Source organism: Mesoplodon bidens, assembly GCF_964165515.1.
Source record: "Mesoplodon bidens genome assembly, chromosome: X".
NCBI lineage: Eukaryota > Metazoa > Chordata > Mammalia > Artiodactyla > Ziphiidae > Mesoplodon > Mesoplodon bidens.
The window spans coordinates 139,444,719-139,459,028 of record NC_138163.1 but is presented as its reverse complement, the minus strand read 5'-3'; the positions used below and the strand labels follow the sequence as shown (position 1 = coordinate 139,459,028).

The window sequence follows — 14,310 nt, the reverse complement described above, 5'->3', positions numbered from 1 at the left end:
CCATAGGTCTTAAGTGTTCCTTAAAATAGTAATATCTCAACAATGGGAACACCTGTACGATAGCCAGGCTGAGTGTTCCAGAAAAGCCTAGATTTTTCCTTCCAAAGATTCAGAATGGATCCACTGGTTTTAAATCTGGTATCCAGTAGAGGGAACACAGCCAAAGCCAATTCATATACTGCCTTCCTTTGGTAAATCTCAATGTGAAATATTCTCTCCCCGCTAGGATTTGAACACATCAGAGCTACTGTCCCCAATTTTTTCCATCATGATCTTTAAATCTACTAAGGAATTTCTTTCTTAAGATATCGTTTCTCCCAACATGGCTTCATAAGTCCTCTGGGTAACATGGATCATGGACCCATTTATCTCACTGGCAAACCCTTGTACTTGTGTTAAAAACTCCTGAGCAAATCGCCATTAAGGACACAGATGAGTCCCATAGGTATTTGGTAACTTGTGGGAAGAAATGATTTACTGTAATAAAGGCATGCTGATACATACAGGTATTTTCTTTTTTTTTTTCATATGGGTATTTTCTAATTATGTAAGTCAAAAGATTGTTATGTTTGCTTGCACTTCAAAAAAAGAGAAAAGATACAGGAAAAGATAACTGTGTTCAAGCTATATGATCAACAAGATTAAACCCAAGGGAAACAAAAATCCACAATGTATAGTATCACAAGGAACGAATCATTTTCATGCATATACAATGGGGAAAGGTTATACTAAACATATGCATTGCTTACTTACGTTAAAGCTGCATCCCTTCTTACGAGCGAAGTAAATAAATCAATAAAGTATTTTTATACTAGAGGCCACCTCAAGTAATTAATTTAGTGAGGTAATCGGATTGACATAAAGTTGGCCACTGAACTAAGATCAGAGTGCCAGCTGCATCAGACCTTGAGAGAACAGAAATAAAGGAGACGGTACTGACTTAAATTGAAAACAAATCTCTAGCTATGTAATATCTCTCAGAGATAAGGGCTCAGGAGCTAACCAACATGAGCAAGAGGAAAATGGCAGAAGGAAACTCACCTGGTGAGTGACTGATTCCCATTTGTTCCTTGAGAGAGTGGAACAGATTTCCAGATTTCTCAGATTTCAGTGTCGCAAAATCCCTCTGAAAAGTTTCTTTAAAATGTAGTTTCTGGTGGCTCACAAGCCATCATTTTCAGCAATGGTTCTCAGAAACATGGGCAAGTCACGTGGCTCGTGGACAGTATTTTTGAAGACTCTTTGTAAGAGACAGAGAAAGAGAAAGAATGAAGGAGAAAACGATGGATTGATTCACAGTTGTATTTTAACATTTCATCAATTATAACTAATGAGAACCTGCTGTATAGACCAGGGAACTCTATTCAGTGTTCTGTGGTGACCTAAATGGGAAGGAAATCCAAACAAAGAGGGGATATATGGATATGTATAGCTGATTCACTTCACTGTACAGCAGAAACTAACACAACATTGTAAAGCAACTCTACCCCAATCAAGAAAAAAGATTATAACACAACTAAATTTTTGGACCAACTGCTTTGCTAAAAAATATTTAACTAAAAAGCTAGTGGATAAAAATTCTGAGTGGTTACTGATCTAATACATGGTGAATTACATCTATTAGAGCCCCAAAGGGGATTACACCATATGCCCAGAAAATCTCCAACTGGCCAGTTAGAATATTAAAGAGAAATAAGGTGAAAAAAAATTTTTTTAAGTGGTTTGCTAAAAATGTGATGCCATAAATATTTCCATAAACTATATACTTTTATACAAATGTTTGAAAAATATTTCTTGAAAACAGACTTCATTTTGAGTAATATTATAATAATTGGTAGTATTGGGTGGAATAAGAGGTTCTTTATATAATCAACTCAATGATTTAACCAAAAGGCAATTCTTAGGGGAACGTCGCTATCTTCTCTCGGAAGAATTTTTAATCATTGTTTTCTTCCTAATTTTTGTCTCCTCCCTTATTCCCAAGGAGACAGATCTTGCATAACGGAAAGGCAGTTAAAATTTGTTTGAAAGACTCTACCGGATGAGTAAGTGAAGAGCAGGTTTCTAGGAAAAATAAAAGAGTAGGGGGTGAGGAAAGAAAGGTCATTTCCATTTTATTTCACTCTCAAGTGATGCTGACAACAATTCATGAACCACTCGGTCTATCGTCTTTGATCCTGAAGCAGTCTGTTGATTTTTAGAAGTCTAACACTTATTTGCAATGCATGAAAAATGGCCACTTATCTCTGAAACATGTCTCCAATTTTTGTGTGTGAAATGTGATACCGTTCCTTGAAAATCAAGTCCGTGGAACACACAAATTAAGTTATTTCTGAAGTTAGACCCTAGAAACCAATAACCAGGCTATTGACTGCCCCAGCACCATGCCTTATAGAGACTTAATAAATGCCTTCCAGGGTCCACATAATAACACTTTATTGAGTTTTAGGGGGAAAAAAAGATAGCCACCATTTTTCACTCTGCATTCAGCTGATGAATATGGAAATAATAAAACATATGATATGATAATACCACCACATTTAACTTATCTTGCATGAAAAGGTCATCTTTGGAGCCTTTTTTTTTTCTAGATTCAAATAAAGTCTCTAGACATGCAAGATGGATATTTTAAAACTGACTATGAAAAGAAAACCAAAGGGTACCCTCTCTAAGATAAAGGAAATCTTGCTGTTAGTTCAGTTGTGCTCCCATATATATTTTATAAATTGTCGTAATTCTTCAAATATCACCAGAGAGTGGAATTTGAAAAACGCATGATAAAGTAAGCATTTTCACTTTAGAAAAGATGTCGCAATATTTAGAATTAGGAATGATTTGCCTTTTAGAAACAGAATTCATTCTATTTTTTAGAGCTGTAGTTTCCAGTGGAACTCTCTGCAGTGATGAAAATGTTCTAGATCTGAGCTGTACAATATGGTAACCACCAGCCCTTCTTGGTTATAAGTGGTCAGTGTCTACATTTATGCAGGAGAGTTAGTTTCCAAGAACGAGTTCCATACATGAAATCCCACACATTTCATACAATCACATGCAAATCCAGGTCTCAAAACATCCTTTAAAAGCATCTCTAGGCATGGACATATATACACTACCAAACGTAAGGTAGATAGATAGTGGGAAGCAGCCGCAGAGCACAGGGAGATCAGCTCGGTGCTCTGTGACCGCCTGGAGGGGTGGGATGGGGAGGGTGGGAGGGAGGGAGATGCATGAGGGAAGGGATGTGGGAACAGATGTATATGTATGACTGATTCACTTTGTTATAAAGCAGAAACTAATAAAAAAAATAAAATTTAAAAAAAAATAAATAAAAAATAAAAAAAATAAAAAATAAAAAAATAAAAGCATCTCTACACATTTCAATGTGTACTGCAAGAATTATACATACATGCTGGATTATTTCCAGAATTATATGAACATATGGGAGTTTTTCTTTTGCTCTGTTTGGTCATAATTCTGAGGGTTTTGTATGTCATTTCAACCATAGCACTTTTGGACAGAATACGCTCTTTCAAGATAAAATATCTGCAGAAAGAGTTTAAGGCTCCAATGATACAATATCACTTCTCTTTGATGCCAGACCCAAAACTACAATGTTGCCTGAGATTAAAGAATACATTATTGCTATTACTCTGATTATGATCATTGTGCTTTTTTTCTTGTCTTCTAAAGAAAAAAATAAATGTATATAAAAATCATAGTGTTCAGTCTCCATATGTAGAACAGCTACTGTGTGTTCCCTCGGCACGTTTCTCGTTTCCCCAGTTTTACTGAGAAATAATTGATATATATATATATCACCGTAAGTTTAGGGCATATACCACGACGGTTCAAGTTATGTATCTTGTCAAGAAGGCTTGCTAACACAGCTACTATAATAAGCACATCGTTTTTAACACACACGCTCTCTGCCTGGATCTAGAACAGGGTAGGAAAATTTTTTCTTTGTAAAACATCCAAATAATAATTATTTTAGGCTTTGCAGACCATAAGGGCTCTGTTGGAACTACTCAATTCTACTCCTTTAGTTCCCATACAGCCATAGAAATGAATCGTGGTTATTTTCTGATAAAGATTATTTTATAAATTAGTTGTTAGGTTGGACCAGACCCATGGCCATGGTTCACCAACACCTGATTCAACGTATCAAATTCAAGCAAACTCAATGCTTCTGTGTCATTTTCTCATGGCCAGTAGGGAATGTTGACCTCTTTTTTTTTTTTTTTGCGGCACGCGGGCCTCTCACTGTTGTGGTCTCTCCCGTTGCGGAGCACAGGCTCCGGACGCGCAGGCTCAGCGGCCATGGCTCACGGGCCCAGCCGCTCCACGGCATGTGGGATCTTCCCGGACCGGGGCACGAACCCGTGTCCCCTGCATCGGCAGGAGGACTCCCAACCACTGCGCCACCAGGGAAGCACTGACCTCTGATTTTAAGGCATGTATTGAAACACAGGCACGTCCTCTTTCTTATTAATAACTATTTCCCCCAAACTCAAGCATGGAAGCAGTCAGCAGGCTTGCCGGTCTTGGTGGACAAGGTCACCTCGCTTAGAACCAAGTTTTTAGGCATCAGTCAAACTCCTGGAAGACCTCAAAGTTCTCTTCGAACTCTCCTAGGACAATTTTGCAATATTCAACAATACTGCAGTTAATGCTGCTCTAATTATCTGAGAATCTATCTGACTGGATTTTGAATGGGAGTAACTGCATTAAGACAGCACCTCCGTGTTTAGAAAAGAGAAAAATGGATTTATCTGTCGAAGCCTGAAGGAAATAATGATTCATTTCCGTTGAGCATTTAGAAGATGATAGTAGAAAACCTGCTACAGACTGTATCTGCTGGCACTATGTAGACTTCAAGCTTAGTGCAGTGCTGAGAGAGAGAGAGACAGAGAGAGAGAGGGAGAAATATTCAAATAACCATGTCTTTATTTTCTGTAGTCTGATGCTTTGACATTGGGGGTTTTGCTGTCCATAAGGGACCTCATCTCCCAGGGCTAGTGACTTCCTAGAGACAGTAACTAGCCCCCAAGTGCATTTTTCAAATACAAACCAATCAGTCTAGGACCCACACCCCAATCTCCTCCTCTAAGGGGCTCCCATACTCTGGACCACCATCCACCTGCCCTCATCCCCCGCAGAGCAGGTACCAGACACCCAGGGACAGCCCCTGGAGTGCCAAGTCCTAACCACTGGACCACTAGGGAATTCCCGCAAATTTTCCGTTAATACACTGCATTTCAAAACTATACACAAATTATATATTATGTTATACATTATATTATGTATATTAGGTATGTTTATATAATAGATACTATATAGTGCAAATACATACGTGTATTATAAATACATATAAAATACTATTAACATGTGTATATGCATTAATATATATAGTATTTTATATGTATCTATAATACACATATGTATTTATACTATATAGCATACATATACAATTATATATATTATATATTTATATATGATAGTATATATTTTTATATATTGGGATAGTGTATTATTTAAAACCAAAATTTATATATATATAACATATACACACACACGTATTTGTACACATATATATAGAGGTAGTCTCTTATTTAAACCAAAATTTAAATGTATATAACATATATATGCACATATCTAGGGATAGTATATTATTTAAACCAAAATTTATATATAAAATATATATATGTATATGTATACATATATATAGGGATAGTGTATTATTTAAACCAAAATTTATATATATAACATACACATATACACATAAATTTGTGTATATATATATAGATATGTTTATATATAAAAACAAGTTAATGAATGCCAGGCCTTCATCCAATCAATATTCATGGACAACCAATTTGAACTAGCCTCTGAATTTACTAACGGTCCTCTGTTCTTTGACATTTGTTACAATTAGTGAGACTGCCTTTTTCACCATAAAGATTTCTGTTCCGTGATAACCATATTGGTGGCCATCAGATCCATCATTTTGAAATGAAATAAAAACAAAGATAATTATGGAGAATATTCAGAACAACTAACAAAGGACACCGTTTACCTTGGTGACCGTGCTGGAGCAGGTATAAGTGTTCTGAGCTGTTGTGAAAACCCAAGTTATGTGGAAAATGGCTTTAATCTCCACAGGGAGTTGGGATAGCAGCCTCTGGCTACAGAAGGATATCTCACACCCAGGAAAGAACCCGTGACGGTCCACCTGTGCAGGCATCAGTGAGTTACGTTTTCAGAAGTAATTCCCACAGATGTGTCTTCCTTATTTTGACCCTTTCATTGTCCCTTTGTGCATAAATGTTACACTACATACATATTTTCTTATCTTAGGTAAAACTGAATTTCCCAAAGTAAGCATGATCCTTTGTAGGTTGTCATTTCCCTGGAACAGGACCTCCGAGCTTTTAAATCGAAGAGTCATCTCAGCTGAGACCAGAAACAATAGATGTAAATGAGAATGCTTATTAAAAAGCCTTTGTCTCTGTTTATTATGCTGCAATCATCATCTGCCTTTGCTACGTTTTTAGTCCATGTTGTGTATTTTACTTATACTTTTTATTGCCCTATCTTCCATATTTTCAACAAGATCTCCCAATGAGATAAGCTTCTGGGTTTGACGTAATATCTGGAAACTTACACAGCCTTGTATGAACTGGGAAGAAAATGGACCAGCTTATTTGAAATATGGACCAAATAGAGTCTTTATAATAAGGTCTATCTTTCACTCTTAGCTCTGTCTATTGACCGAGAATATTATTCAGGTCTCATCAGGCTAAAGAAAATAACATGACACTTTTCTTCATATATTCAGCTTATTGGGATAATGTTATAATCTAAAACCAAGTCCAACATCTTCATCTTCGAGGGTTGGGTCACCACCTTGTTTCCAAGTGTCCCCAGGAGATGAAAATAATCCATGCAAGGCTCAGAGGCTCTGTGAGTGGGAGGAAAATCACGGTCATAATTTGCACCATGCTATAATATGTTCATAGAAATGTATTCTGAAATTTAGAGGAGATAGGACAGGGAAACAGCTCGGTGAGACATCACACGACTAGCAAGGACAGGAAAATAATTTTCTAACCTATTCGTGAATGGGCATTGAGACACAGAAGATTTTAAGTACATGTGCACATGCAAAATTAAACTTTTATATTGGTTTATAGACAGATATATGAAAATCAGGAACATATATACATTCATTCATTCCACATGGCAAATGTAAATCTCTGCATCAGTTTCAATACTTTAGAATGACCTTGTCTTTTATCAATTAGGATGTGTTTTCTCAGAAATTATCCATGGTGTTTCCACAACAACCAAGCACGGTAGTAAGGCTAGGGATGAATGGGATTTTTGACATTTGAGGCAAACGAGGAATAAAACCCACAGGGCTCTGTAGCCCTGATGCACGCTCTTTCCTCCGTCCCATGTTGACTCTCTGTCTTGCCAGTTAAGGGGTAAATGGGGAAAAGGACTCAGAGATGGAAAAAGAAAAACAGCTAGACAGGCAGTAGATCAGAGAAAGGAAATGCAAGACAAAGGTGTAACCGCAAGACATAGAGATACGGGAACAGACAGACACTGAACGAGGGAGACGTGAGAGAGAAACATAAAAATAGACTGTGTTCCTTTCCTGTGGTTGCTATAGAACAAACTATCACAAACTGGGTAGCTCACAACCACGGAAATTCGTTCTCTCTCGGGTCTGGAGTTGAAGTCTGAAATCCAGGTGTCCTTGGGGCTGTGTTCTCACAATATGGATGGAAGCCTTCTCCCCCCTACCTACCAGCAGCCTCTGACATTGCTTGGCTTGTAGCTGCCTTACTGCAATCTCTGGCTCTGTCATCACATGAATTTCACTCTGTGTCCCTCTTTCTACCTGGAAGTCTCCGCTCTGTGCATGTTAGTTTCTGTATTTCTTCTCTTCTTATAAAGACACCAGGCATATTGGATTACGAGCTCACCCTATGCCCATATGACCTCATCTTAACTTACATCTGCAAAGACTATTTCGAAATAAGATTACAGTCACAGGGAAAAAAAAAAACCTAAAAACAGAGCTACTGTATGATCTGCAATCCCACTCCTGGGCATATATCCAGAGAAAACCATAATTCAAAACAATACATGCATCCCAAAGTTCACAGCAGCACTCTACCATAGCCAAGACATGGAAGCAACCTAAATGCCCATTGACAGAGGAATGGATAAAGAAGATGTGGTACATGTATGCAATGGAATATTACTCAGCCATAAAAAAGAATGAACTAATGCCATTTGTAGCAACATGGGTGGACCTAGAGATTGTCATACTGAGTGAAATAAGTCAGACAGAGAAAGACAAATATCATATGACATCGCTTATATGTGGGATCTAAAAAATATGGTACAAATGAACTTATTTACAAAACAGAAACAGAGTCACAGATGTAGAAAACAAACTTATGGTTACCAGGGGATGGTGGGGAGGGATAAATTAGGAGACTGGGATTGACATATACACACTACTATACATAAAATATATAACTAATAAGGACCTACTGTAGAGCATAGGGAATTCTACTCAATACTCTGTAATGACCTATATGGGAAAAGAATCTAAAAAAGACTGGATATATGTATACATATAACTGATTCACTTTGCTGTACACCTGAAACTAACACAACATTGTACATCAACTGTACTCCAATATAAAGTAAAAAGTTAAAAAAAAAAATCACAGTCACAGGTGCCAGTGTTGAGGACACCAACTTTATGGTGGCTGGAGCGGGGGAACGACAATTCCACAGACAACATAGACAATGGTTTTTAAAAGTTGTAGAAACAGCAAGAGAAACAGACATGAAAACCTGAGATGTCTGCATATAGTAAGCATGCAGAAAGTTCCACCCTCACCGGAAAGTTTGCAGGACAGCTCCGAAATCAAATATAATCACCGTCAAACAAAAAAAGCAAGATCAGGGCTTCCCAGGTGGCGCAGTGGTTGAGAGTCCGCCTGCCGATGAAGGGAACGCGGGTTCGTGCCCCGGTCCGGGAAGATCCCACATGCCGTGGAGCGGCTGGGCCCGTGAGCCATGGCCGCTGAGCCTGCGTGTCCGGAGCCTGTGCTCCGCAGCGGGAGAGGCCACAACAGTGAGAGGCCCGCGTACCGCAAAAAAAAAAAAAAAAAAAAAAAAAGCAAGACCATTCTCTGTACCTTGATGATAAAAGTTCCTCGTGAAATGATCTTGCAATTTATTTTACTAAAACATTTAAAATGACATTGGTTTCTCTTCACCACACTTCTTCCCCTCTCTCTCTACCGTGGCTTGTGTCAATTTACATTGAGGGCCACTTTCCCACTCAAGACAAGGTATCCACTCTGCTATTTGCTGCTTCTCGTCAACTGTGACCAGTGATTTTGCACACTTGATGCTGGATGGACAGAGACAGTCCTTCTAGCATTTCAACAGCTCAGCAATATAGTTCAGGAATAATATTTACACTCATTAGTAAGTTATACTGCCTAGGATCAAGAAGGCAGGCATTTTAATTTTACCCCCCAGCACTTAGGAGAAAGGTAAATTTAGCACCGTATAAAATACACAATAAATGTGGGCACAAACAGGATCTGTGTGCACATTTCTTAATTTCAAGGACGTAGGAAATGAGTAAATTAAGGGAGAGGTTGTCGACCTGCATTTTTCTTTGAAGAGCTGAGAAAACATGCAAAAGGCGTAAACCAATGAATCCCAAATAGAAAGAATCTTGACAAAACCTCACAACTTTGGGGAAGTGTCTCTCGGCTCCCTAGCGCTTTAAGTCAGAGAAGCTAGACGTTTCTACACATCAGAGGGATTTTTTTTTTTTTTTTAAGGAGCGAGACCGCAGCCATGACAGCTTGACAATTGCAACAGCGGTTGGTGGTCAAGCATCGCCCCACCATCCCACCCCCTCTCATAATCCCTTCTGTGAGGATGGTCCGCTAACCCTCTGTATTGAATGGTTTTAAAATTTCCACGTCACCACCAGCAGAACAGATAAGCCATTGGAGGATGAATCAATTCTGATGACATAAAAATACTCACTGTAGTCCTCAAATCCTTACCTACTTCTCAGTGATAACTGCTGACCCCTAAAACGCATGGCAGGTCCAGGTCTCGGGTAAAACACCAAATGCAGCAGAGAGAGAAGGGGAAAAATGCCAGAAGGCTGATGAAACCACCTGTTCATGTAGTAATTGAAGTCAAATTTCATATGGAATAAAGGCAGTGGTGTTTGGGAGACTGACCTCAAATGAGTCCAGCAAAGAAAGAAGGAATATTCTAATTCTAATGCATACTTCTGTGTGTAATAATTATTTTATATTGTATTACAGCTATGTCTGTTTCTTGTATGGATTTCTTCTTGCAGGAAGTGAGACGAAGGAGGTAAGTGGAGGAAAAAAGAGTGACCTGTATTAGAGAAGGAAGCTAGGGTGGTATTGTGGAAATGACTATCTTGATAGGGAAAACAGATCTAGAATCTGCAATTCGATTTTCTGTGTGTTTACACGACCCAACCCCAAATTTGGAAATCGGCAAAAACATCAGGCTACACTAGCCACTGGAGGATCTTCCAAAGAACTCAAATGAAATCTAGATAAGATAATGGTTTCTTTTCAAACAATCCCTATGGGGAAAAATATGCCACACTGAAATTTCCTTCCAATATCTGACTTGTCTCAGAGTCTAAATGTTACAGTTACATATTCCATTGCAGTTTGCCTATTTTAACAAGAGTATCAATCAAGTGGCAAATTTCTGACACAGTTTAGATATCACTAAACAAACACCATCAAAAATGAAAGCAGTCACTCAAAATTTCAAATTCAAAACATGGAAAAACAATTTTTACAGGTTTACATCTCTTGGAAATCAATATGTTTTTCAGAATTTGATTTTGTGGGCTATCAGCTAGGGGAGGTAGCCGCAGAGAGCAACAACCAACAACGTGCAAATTCCAAAGATGATGGATGCTTTGTCCCTACAACAGAACTTTTTAAAAATGTGGTTCCTGGAAAAGAAAATTGTAAAACATATTGAATAAAACGAAAAGGTCAGTTCTCCCTAAATGAGTGGTGAGCAGTTTTATGGCTTCGGACATTTAATTTGGCACCGTAATAATGTTCTATGAACGGCAGTTCTATACATTATGAGTCTTAAAGATAGTAAGATACTAGCAGACATCTATATTTGGGGCGCATCAAATGATTTCAGGTAACGAATCCTCAACAGATCAAGTTCCTATTTATTCTCACATAGTTTAAACCTTCCATTACAGGTGTGCCCACCTGTGCCCACTGTAAGGCTGAATTCTACAAGAATGCAATGCCAGAACTCTGGTCATGATGGTTGGATAACTGTCAAGGTTCTACTGAATTGGTCATTTTACGGAATGCCTTTCACACAAAAGTCCACCTTGCACATTGAGAGTCATGATGGAGGTCAAAAGTACTATAGCAAACTCATTGTCCATTTCTCATTAAGGAAAAAGAAATCTGATGATTTTTAGTATCAGAATTTATTTCAGGAAGAAGCAAACTGCCCTTTATAGGAAGGACTGCTTTATTTGAGCTTCTAAGTGAAGCATAAAAATATCGGTAAGTAATACCACCTTTCATCTTTATAACGCTGTGGAACTTACATAGTGTCTCCCATGCATTTTCTCTTTTTATTCTTGCAGTGAAAAAAAATTCAGAGGAGGATAAGCATTACTAACTAACGCTATTTTACAGAAAAGGAAGTGTAGCCCCCAATCATTAAGTGACTTGTACAATATCTACCATCTAGAAAGCAGTAAATAGAACTAGAACTCAACTTTTCTTTTCTTTTTTCTTATAAATTTAGTTTTTATTTTATTTATTTTTGGCTGCATTGGATTTTTGTTGCTGTGCGCAGGATTCCTCTAGTTGCAGTGATCGGGGGCTACTCTTCGTTGCAGTGAGTGGGCTTCTCATAGCGGTGGCTTCTCTTGTTGCAGAGCACGGGCTCTAGGCGTGCGGGTTTCAGTAGTTGTGGCATGCGGGCTCAGTAGTTGTGGCTCACCGTCTTAGTTGCTCCACGGCATGTGGGATCCTCTCAGACCTGGGCTCCAACCCGTGTCCCCTGTATTGGCAGGCGGATTCTTAACCACTGCACCACCAGGGAAGCCCCTCAAGTTTTCTTAAACAGTTATTTTTTTCTACTAATCTTGTGGCCCCACGAATAAAACAAATTCTCAGGTGTATCTCCCATGTTGCACTAACTTTTTAGGCAGAAGTTCTGGATTTAAACCCCTGACCTGTCACCTACTATATGATGTTGTGTGGACATTTCCACTGGCAAGAATTTATAACTTTGTGATGGTGCCATGGAGCTGCTGGAATCCTACATATGGGCAAAACTGTACTGGTGTATAAGAATAGGATGTGCCTCACAGAATTTTACTGGGACAGAGAAGTATATTCTGGCTCATGGCTTTTCCTTCTCCCCCAAACCACTGCTATGCCTTGGATCTCCCAGAACCTATAAGTATGTGGATTGAAAATAGTCATAGTATGAGAAAATCACAACCACTGAAAAGGATTGAGGAATGACTTGTGCTCTGAAGACTTGGATTTACTACTTCAGGACTTTTCCAAGTCTTGAAATAATGAAAGTTCTAACCATAAAGGTTGCATGTGAGACTCAGTAACTTGTCAGTATTATCACCCAAGTCTTTGTACCATTAACTGTTAGTCCCAAGAGCTTTTTCTAGGAGAGGAATCTCTCCTTTAGAATCAGGGATGAGTTCCTTAATCAACTGAGGAAGTTTGTCAAGTCACAGGACACACTTGCATGGCTCCTTTTTCCCATCTGAGGGTATCTCAGGAGGGCAGCATAGGAGAAATTTCAGTAGGGCGGAGAAATTGGGGTACTTAAAAGAAATACCCAAGCCACCCAATTCTCCTTTTTTTCTGAGTGTGTAAGAGTAACTCCTGGTACTGATTGATCCCCACCAATGGGTATTCTTTTAGAAGAGGGGTGACACAAGTTTTAGATGAATAGGTGTAACCCACCCAGGTTTGCTTGCCCAACGCACAGCAAGACAAACGCTGAGATGCCGAGGTTTGCAGCAGAGAAAGGGTTTATTCACAAGACAGCCAAGCAAGGAGATGGGAGAACAAATCTCAGATCCACCTCCCTGAAGGGGAGGGGCTTGAGATATTTACAAGATGAAGAAAGAAGCAGAGTGGTCTTAGGTATGGGGAAAGGTGATTGGAGGTTAGGAAAAAGGTGAGGTAATTGGCGCTCTGTGCAGGACTATCAGAGTTACGTGTTTCTCTTGGGATGCACGTTCAAAAATGGAGGCATTATGGGGCTTCCCTGGTGGTGCAGTGGTTAAGAATCTGTCTGCCAATGCAGGGGACGTGGGTTTGAGCGCTGGTCCGGGAAGATCTCACATGCCATGGAGCAACCAAGCCCATGTGCCACAACTACTGAGCCTGCGTGCCACAACTACTGAAGCCCGCATGCCTAGAGCCCGTGCTCTGCAACAAGAGAAGCCACCGCAATGAGAAGCCCACTCGCCGCAACTAGAGAAAGCCCACGCGCAGCAACAAAGACACAATGCAGCCCCCCCCACAAAAAAAGGAGGCATTTAGCCATACTACCCAAAAGCAATCTACAGACTTAATGTGATTCTGATCAAATTACCCATGACGTTTTTCAAAGGACTAGAATAATCCTAAAATTTTTGCGGAACCATAAAAGATCCAGAATGGGCAAAGCAGTTCTGAAGAAAAAGAACAAAGCAGAAGGCAGAAACCCCCCTGACTTCAGACAATACTACAAAGCCACAGGAATCAAAACAGCATGGTACTGGCACAAAAACAGACATACGGATACAAAGAGCAGAATACAGAGCCCAGAAACAAATCCACACACCTACAGTCAATTAATCTTCAACAACGGAGGCAAGAATACACAATGGGAAAAAGACAGTCTCTTCAGCAAGTGGTGCTGGGAAAGTTGGACACCTGCATGTAAATCATACTAAGTGAAGTAAGTCTGAAAGAGGAAGACAAATACAATATGATATCACTTATATGTGGAATCTAAAATATGACACAAATGAACTTATTTACAAAACAGACTCACAGACATAGAGAACAGACTTGTGGTTGTCAAGGGGGACCAGTGTGGGAGGGATGGAGTGGGAGTTTGGGATTAGCAGATGCAAAGTATCATACAAAGGATGGAAAAACAACAAGGTCCTACTGTAGAGCACAGGGAATTATA

The 14,310-nt window shown here is 39.2% G+C and overlaps 1 long non-coding RNA gene across 1 annotated transcript in view; it reads right to left on the bottom strand.

Annotated features, from left to right (window-relative positions):
* Window positions 1-1,047: 1,047 nt before the first annotated feature.
* Window positions 1,048-14,310, bottom strand: part of LOC308608790 — a 59,092-nt gene continuing 45,829 nt past the window's right edge. Inside the window, exon 5 of the long non-coding RNA XR_014014233.1 lies at window positions 1,048-1,240. This is a non-coding gene — a long non-coding RNA (uncharacterized lncRNA). The remainder of the gene's footprint in view (window positions 1,241-14,310) is intronic.